The sequence below is a fragment of the Cherax quadricarinatus genome, chromosome 17, assembly GCF_038502225.1.
Source record: "Cherax quadricarinatus isolate ZL_2023a chromosome 17, ASM3850222v1, whole genome shotgun sequence".
NCBI classification, from domain to species: Eukaryota; Metazoa; Arthropoda; class Malacostraca; order Decapoda; family Parastacidae; genus Cherax; species Cherax quadricarinatus.
The window spans coordinates 4,798,147-4,806,063 of NC_091308.1; positions in this window are offsets into that span (position 1 = coordinate 4,798,147).

Below are 7,917 nucleotides of genomic sequence, written 5' to 3' on the forward strand. Positions count from 1 at the left end.
GGGACTGATTAACTTCTCCTGATCAGTTAAACTGTTGGTGTGTAATTTTACCAATACCAGACAGTACTAAACTGACAGACAGACATGTATGGCATCTTAAAATATTGTATGACAAACCTTAATTCCGAAACACCGAATTTATAAGTCTCTCACATAGAAAAAGGGGCAGCCGCACAATACTGAGGTATTTAATCTCAATATAAATGTTATTTAAAAACAACAAGAGCCGAATTGAAATGGTGCTATTGAATTTTTTTAATTATACGTAGTATTATATTTACGGGAAAGAGCCCAAGGACTGCAACCAGAGGATTAAGAAGAAAAAGGCACAATACCGTGACTAGAACAATACGCAAGGAGGCAGGAGACAGGAGCTTACCACGACGTTTCGGTCCGACTTGGACCATTTACAGGTCACTCTGTAAATGGTCCAATTTACATAGTGTAAGGAGAGGATACTTATAATTTCTTAAAACAAGAGTCCTTCACGAACATCAAAGTGCCTCCCACCTTGAAGAATCAAAATTGACGAACTCTTGAATGTGACCTTATGCATAACATTGAATTCGACCTTCTGAATAGCATTGGATGTGACCTTTGACCTTTTTTTTTTAAGCTCAGAAGTTAGAGTCTTGTTTACCTGAAGGACCAGCAGGACCAGACTCATGACCACAGCAAAACTTGTGTATGAGATGACCTTCAGCTCTGGTGCTCACAGAGAATGATGTACCGTGTTGTGTCCACTGCACCACTACCTGCCATGGTCCGCTGTACCACTACCTGTCATGGTCCGCTGTACCCCTACCTGTCATGGTCCACTGTACCACTACCTGCCATGGTCCGCTGTACCACTACCTGTCATGGTCCACTGTACCACTACCTGCCATGGTCCACTGTACCACTACCTGTCATGGTCCGCTGTACCCCTACCTGTCATGGTCCACTGTACCACTACCTGTCATGGTCCGCTGTACCCCTACCTGTCATGGTCCACTGTACCACTACCTGCCATGGTCCGCTGTACCACTACCTGTCATGGTCCACTGTACCACTACCTGCCATGGTCCACTGTACCACTACCTGTCATGGTCCGCTGTACCCCTACCTGTCATGGTCCACTGTACCACTACCTGCCATGGTCCGCTGTACCACTACCTGCCATGGTCCGCTGTACCCCTACCTGTCATGGTCCACTGTACCACTACCTGCCATGGTCCGCTGTACCCCTACCTGTCATGGTCCACTGTACCACTACCTGCCATGGTCCACTGTACCACTACCTGCCATGGTCCGCTGTACCCCTACCTGTCATGGTCCACTGTACCACTACCTGCCATGGTCCGCTGTACCACTACCTGTCATGGTCCACTGTACCACTACCTGTCGTGGTCCGCTGTACCCCTACCTGTCATGGTCCAATGTACCACTACCTGCCATGGTCCACTGTACCATTACCTGTCATGGTCCACTGTACCATTACCTACCATGGTCCACTGTACCACTACCTGCCATGGTCCACTGTACCACTACCTGCCATGGTCCACTGTACCATTACCTGTCATGGTCCACTGTACCATTACTTGCCATGGTTTACTGTACCACTACCTGCCATGGTCCACTGTACCATTACCTGTCATGGTCCACTGTACCATTACCTGTCATGGTCCACTGTACCATTACTTGCCATGGTTTACTGTACCACTACCTGCCATGGTCCACTGTACCACTACCTGCCATGGTCCACTGTACCATTACCTGTCATGGTCCACTGTACCATTACTTGCCATGGTTTACTGTACCACTACCTGCCATGGTCCACTGTACCACTACCTGCCATGGTCCACTGTACCATTACCTGTCATGGTCCACTGTACCATTACTTGCCATGGTTTACTGTACCACTACCTGCCATGGTCCACTGTACCATTACCTGTCATGGTCCACTGTACCATTACCTGTCATGGTCCACTGTACCATTACTTGCCATGGTTTACTGTACCACTACCTGCCATGGTCCACTGTACCACTACCTGCCATGGTCCACTGTACCATTACCTGTCATGGTCCACTGTACCATTACTTGCCATGGTTTACTGTACCACTACCTGCCATGGTCCACTGTACCATTACCTGTCATGGTCCACTGTACCACTACCTGCCATGGTCCACTGTACCACTACCTGTCATGGTCCACTGTACCATTACCTGTCATGGTCCACTGAACTACTACCTGTTAAGGTCCACTGTATCACTGCCTCTTATGACTTACTGTATCCAAATATGCACGTGCTTGTTGGAAGTGATCACAGAGAGAGAGTCAATATGCCATGATGATGATGATGATGATGATGGGTGCTCTTGATCCGTGGAACTGAAGCTGCCTTCCCCAGATCAAACCCTGATTTCCTCCAAACCACCTCATTCCCTAGGCCCGATATGACTCTTGCGGGTTTAGTGCCTCCTTTTCAATATGACAACAGCATCGCCAGAATGACTAACGTAATACATGATACAGAAAATTTATGCTACAGCGTCCCAGATACGTTTCTGTTACATCTATCATGTGTGAGGTTACATTTCCTGTAATGTTACAGCCACCACGAAGATCTCTTCAGGGTTCAACAATTAATTACAATATGGTATGAGATAATGAAGCTATCGTATGCAGGTAAGATAAAAAAGTACTGGGCGAGCCAGCCCCACTTAATAAGATAGTCTGGGATACGCTCATTCAAGAAGCTAGACTGTCATATATTGTTGCTAAGACGTTGCTCGCTTCCATGAACTTTTGTTATTTGTATAGGTAGGTAAAGAGCTACGCTTGTGGGAGTTTGGGAAGGATTTTGTTTTCCAGATACCAGCAGCTGACATTAAAACACTCCGTGCCGGAATAAGTGATGACAATGGAAATGTCAAACTTATACGATGGTTAATGCATGAGTTAGGAGAGGAGCACTAGTTCAGGGTGATGAATTTAGATGATCGTGAGGCTGAATAAAAGCTGTTTTTAGTTCAGTTATAATGTACAGATCGCTACTGTTTTATATCTATTAATATTTTGTTGTGAAGAAATTAAGTTCGAAAAATCTTTTTGGAGACAATGAATGAAATTATATGAATTATGTGGGCTCGCTTTCCTGGTGAGAATATTATCACTGTTATCGCTGTCAAATAACATTAACTTTTAACAAAGAATGTTTAGTGAATTCACCATATTCTGTAAGTCTCCAGAATGGAACCTAAACCCACGTCTGCCTCGCGGACCTTCAAGAAATCTATAATAGATTACAGGGGATCACATACGACGGAGAAGAGGAGAGAGGGAAGGTACTCCAGTGGATAAAAGAGTACTTAAAGGAAGGGAGAGTTGATGAAAGGGTGAATCATTAAAAAAAAACAAGGCTATCAAAGAGGGTTCCTCAGGGCTTTCTTCAAGGACCTTTACTGTTTTAATATATGTGAACCACTTACCAGGAAAGAATGGTTTCAACATGTCAGTGTTTGCAGCTGATGCAAACCTCGCAAAGAGAATACGTAGAGAGGATGATTGTAATTGATTTTAATATGACAAAGAAAATAAACCTTGAGCTAGACATTACACCGAACCTATCCCCAGAGGCAGATATTACTCGAATAATATTAGCACCATTTAAAAGGTTAGTAAATATACAAAGAGCCATTAGGAAGTTTAAACATGAAAACAATCAGGATGCTGTGAGTGTGAATACAAATCCTCGAACATACAATAACTTCAAAACACGCCCAGAGGTTTACCTCTGAGAACACCAGATTGATCTGAGAGACGAAGGATACAACCTACGAAGTGTCCCGTGGCTCGGTTAACAACGCCCTCGCCTCACACACTGAGTGTCCGGGTGGAAACGTTGGGCATATTTTCTTACACCTGCTTCTCCTGTTCACCAAGCAGTAAGTAGATACCTGGATGTTAGTCAACTGTTGTACGTCGACTCCTGGGGGACAAAATTAAAGGACCACAATGGAAATAAGACAGAGAGTCCCCGAATATATTGGGTTATCCTGTCTGGCTAACCTCCCTCCCTCCCGCCCTCCCTCCCCCACACATACACACAGCCAATACACAAAATACTCAGAGGTAAAAACTCTAGGACATAAGAGAGATAAGATGAAAGGAACACAGATGAAAGAAAAATGACTAATAAGAAGGAGCTAAGAATAACAGTGGTGGCAGGAAATCAACTTATCTAGTCATGTGAAGGTCAACTGGAGAGGCCAGGAGCTGGAGCTAGTAGTGTCCACTCAATTAATATTATAATGGCGAATAAGCGGATAGAATGAGCGTGATGATAATCTTGATGGATGACTGCACCTCAGCCCTCAGCCACCCTCACCTTCCAGCGGCACCAGCGTCACCTTCCAGCGGCACCAGCGTCACCTTCCAGCGGCACCAGCAACTCACCACAATCATCGTGACTAGTACTCCACCACCTGGCTGGCGTGCTCCACCACCTGGCTGGCGTGCTTCACCACTTGGCTGGCGTGCTCCACCACCTGGCTGGCGTGCTCCACCACCTGGCTGGCGTGCTCCACCACCTGGCTGGCGTGCTCCACCACCTGGCTGGCGTGCTCCACCACCTGGCTGGCGTGCTCCACCACCTGGCTGGCGTGTTCCACCACCTGGCTGGCGTGCTCCACCACCTAACTGGCGTGCACCACCACCTGGGTGGCGTGCACCACCACCTGGGTTGTCTTCACTGACGTGAAGTTCGTGCGAGGTTACAGGTGTTAGCTTCGCTCTGCTGAGAATAAAAAATTTCCTGCTAAGCTAAATACTCCTAAATATTCTCTCTCTGACAGTACTGAAGTGGCTGTACAACCCATTATTTCTTCAGCTGGTTGCTTCAGAGGCATCATTCTGGAGGAGGAGGATCCCTCCAACAGTGGGGGACAGTCTTCTTGTATATAGTTGGCTTAGATGATACATCGTTTTGGACCCTTTCACACCTTGACTCACGAAATCATAACCCGATTACAAACAAGCCACGGAACGGGTGAGGCTTGAACCCATGGTACTGGCCTGGAGTTTTACGACACACTCGCCATGCGTTCAAGTCCCTTCCGTTTAGTGGTTAATTTCACACCCCTGTTTCCTCATTCTCAGATTTCCTTGCAACAAGAATTCTGATCTCGTGAAGATCTGTTCTCTTTTTTCTTCTATTGGAAGTCAATCAAACCTGTAGCGAGGATAAAAAAAAATGCTGCTTTTATATCAATCATCTCCAAAACAATATAAAATAACTCATGTTGGCTGTCTGTTCCTACTGGTTCTTATTGTGCTTCCTAGAACTTCTGGCACCTGGCACCAGACTGGCAGAAGTCACCCTGCCGTCTGACTCTCAGCTATTCTTTCGGTAGCAACTCTCCTAATAGTTACACCTGCCAGGACTCCTTATTTCTATTACAACATTGCAAGCTCTTGAAGAAGTGTTAGCTGTAACACGAAAGGCCTAGAAGTGTTATTCATTTCCCCACTGTGGTTGTTTTGCATACGCACACACACACAGATATGTATATACATACATACATACATACATACATATATATATATATATATATATATATATATATATATATGTATATATATATACATATATATATATATATATATATATATATATATATATATATATATTTGTGACAAGGTGGAGATTGACCAATATGGTCTGCATGGTCTATATTGCAAGTTTAGATCATCAGGAAGAGTCTCTCTACGACAGAGTGCCTGGCTGAGAGAGGGAACGCCGGTTCCTAGTATCCAACAATCCCAATAATCCTGCTAATCACTCTGATGGTATCACAATTCGTTCCTAGAAGAGTAGCAAACAAGTGGTGTGGGACTATACCTGATTATCCACTCTGGCTGATATCCACACTATATCCGCTTCAGTGTTGGCCAGCAGGTCCGTGCTGCTGATCACAGGGGAGAATTTAAGCTCCTCGAGTATGGTGACTTGGGCCATCGGTACTACTTTTTCTTCACTAGGATCGGGGACCCTTGAACTCTTATTAGATAAACGTGCAACAAACAGGCTTCCTCAATGAGCTAGGTTCCTGGTTTATAGACACTGCTAGAGACATCAGGACTGCCACCTTCCTATTCCAGTATCTCTGCATGTCAATCCAGAGGAAAAAAATGCCTGATCTATTATCGGTTCCCGTTCAACTTCTGAAGGGCTGTAAGAGTTCGTAATCTGTTTTATTGCATTTGTTCTAATGTATGCCTATTTGGGACACTTAAAATAAATCCTTTTCTGAAAAAAGGAGAGATAAGAGACTCACAGTATTCAAACGATTTGGATGAGAATTCTTAAAATATTTCCACGAAGCCATTTTATTTACTTGTCTAAGGCTATGGGTCTCATTATATATATATCTACATATTTTTAACCACGCTGGCCGTCTCCCACCAAAGTAAAGTAACTCAAGAAAATGAAAAAAAAAAACATTCACTATCATTCATACAACAAATGTGCTGCTGGAAGCCTCCAGATTTCACAGTTCAGATGATTCTTTGAACTACAACATCCACGCCTTCCTTCAGAGGACTAGTGTTGTCTTACCTCCTGAATTTTAAGTATGGGTAACCGGATTCACTAAACCCCAATATAAATCGCACCTTGCTCACACTTCAACAGCACATCAAGCAATGAAAAAAAACAAACTCGTCTCCAATCATTCCGATCTAACACGCTGACACACACCTGCCAGATGCTCAGGGCCGTACCACTTAAAAACCTTTTTAACACTCTCCCTCTAACCCTTCCTGGGACCTCCTCGACCACTCCATCCTTCCACCCTGGACTGACACACTCTCTTGGTCATCCTAGTCTGCTTCATCCTCTCCCAGTGCTCAGACCTCAACAATCCTATACCGTCTTTTAATTTCTACACTCCGAATTCTCGGCATAATATTTACACAACACATTGCTCTCAAATATTACTTATTCTTGACCTCCTCTAGCACACAGCTGACACCTATATTAGAGATGTACCACTATTCTCTGTCATATTCCCATTTTTGCTTCAATAGGCATCCATAGATGCCTAAACATTCTAGCTATCGTTTTCCTGGTATATTTTATGGTTCATCTGACGTATCATAGACCCATCTGTCAACACGTCTACTTCCGTATATCTAAACTCATTAATTTCCTCCATACATATTTTCTTTATCCAATCGTATATACAGTTTTTCATTGCCTGGACATTTTGTTACTCTCGTCACCTGGCTTTCTCTCATATTCATATTTATTTTGTTGTAAGGAATTTTCAAAGATCGTCTATCAATCTTTGTAACTTCTCTTCACATTCTTCCAAAAGAACTACGTCATCGGCAAAGAACAACCGTGACGACTCCCAGATCATGTCAGTATCATCCTTTAATCCTTTTATATTGAAAATGGTATAAAATACCGAAAACTTGATGTATAGCACATGTGCAACAGTTGGATATCTGATTCATCTACTGTGTAGGCGAAACGTTTCAATAGCAAAGATATCCAAGTGCCTCGTGTCAGGACCTGGGGTTAATAATCTCAGGGGATAAAACAAAGATACTCAACAGGCGTCTTCCTCGGCAGAGAGGCACAGTTCGTCAGATCCAGTTGCATGATGGGTCTCTTCTAGAATATGTAAGCAGATACAGGTATCTAGGCTTTGAGGTTCCACTACTTGGACCTGTTGTAACGAGACTTTGTAGCCAATACAAAGAAAGGCTGAGAGCACTTAGAGTTGTGGCAGGTTTTCATCCCAGGTATGGTGATAATGTTAAAATTGTGAAAATGATGTATCTTGCTTATATTAGATCATTGGTTGATTATGCGGCGCCACTACTTGCACTCGTGTCTGACTGGAAGCTTGGAGGGCTGGAAAAACTGC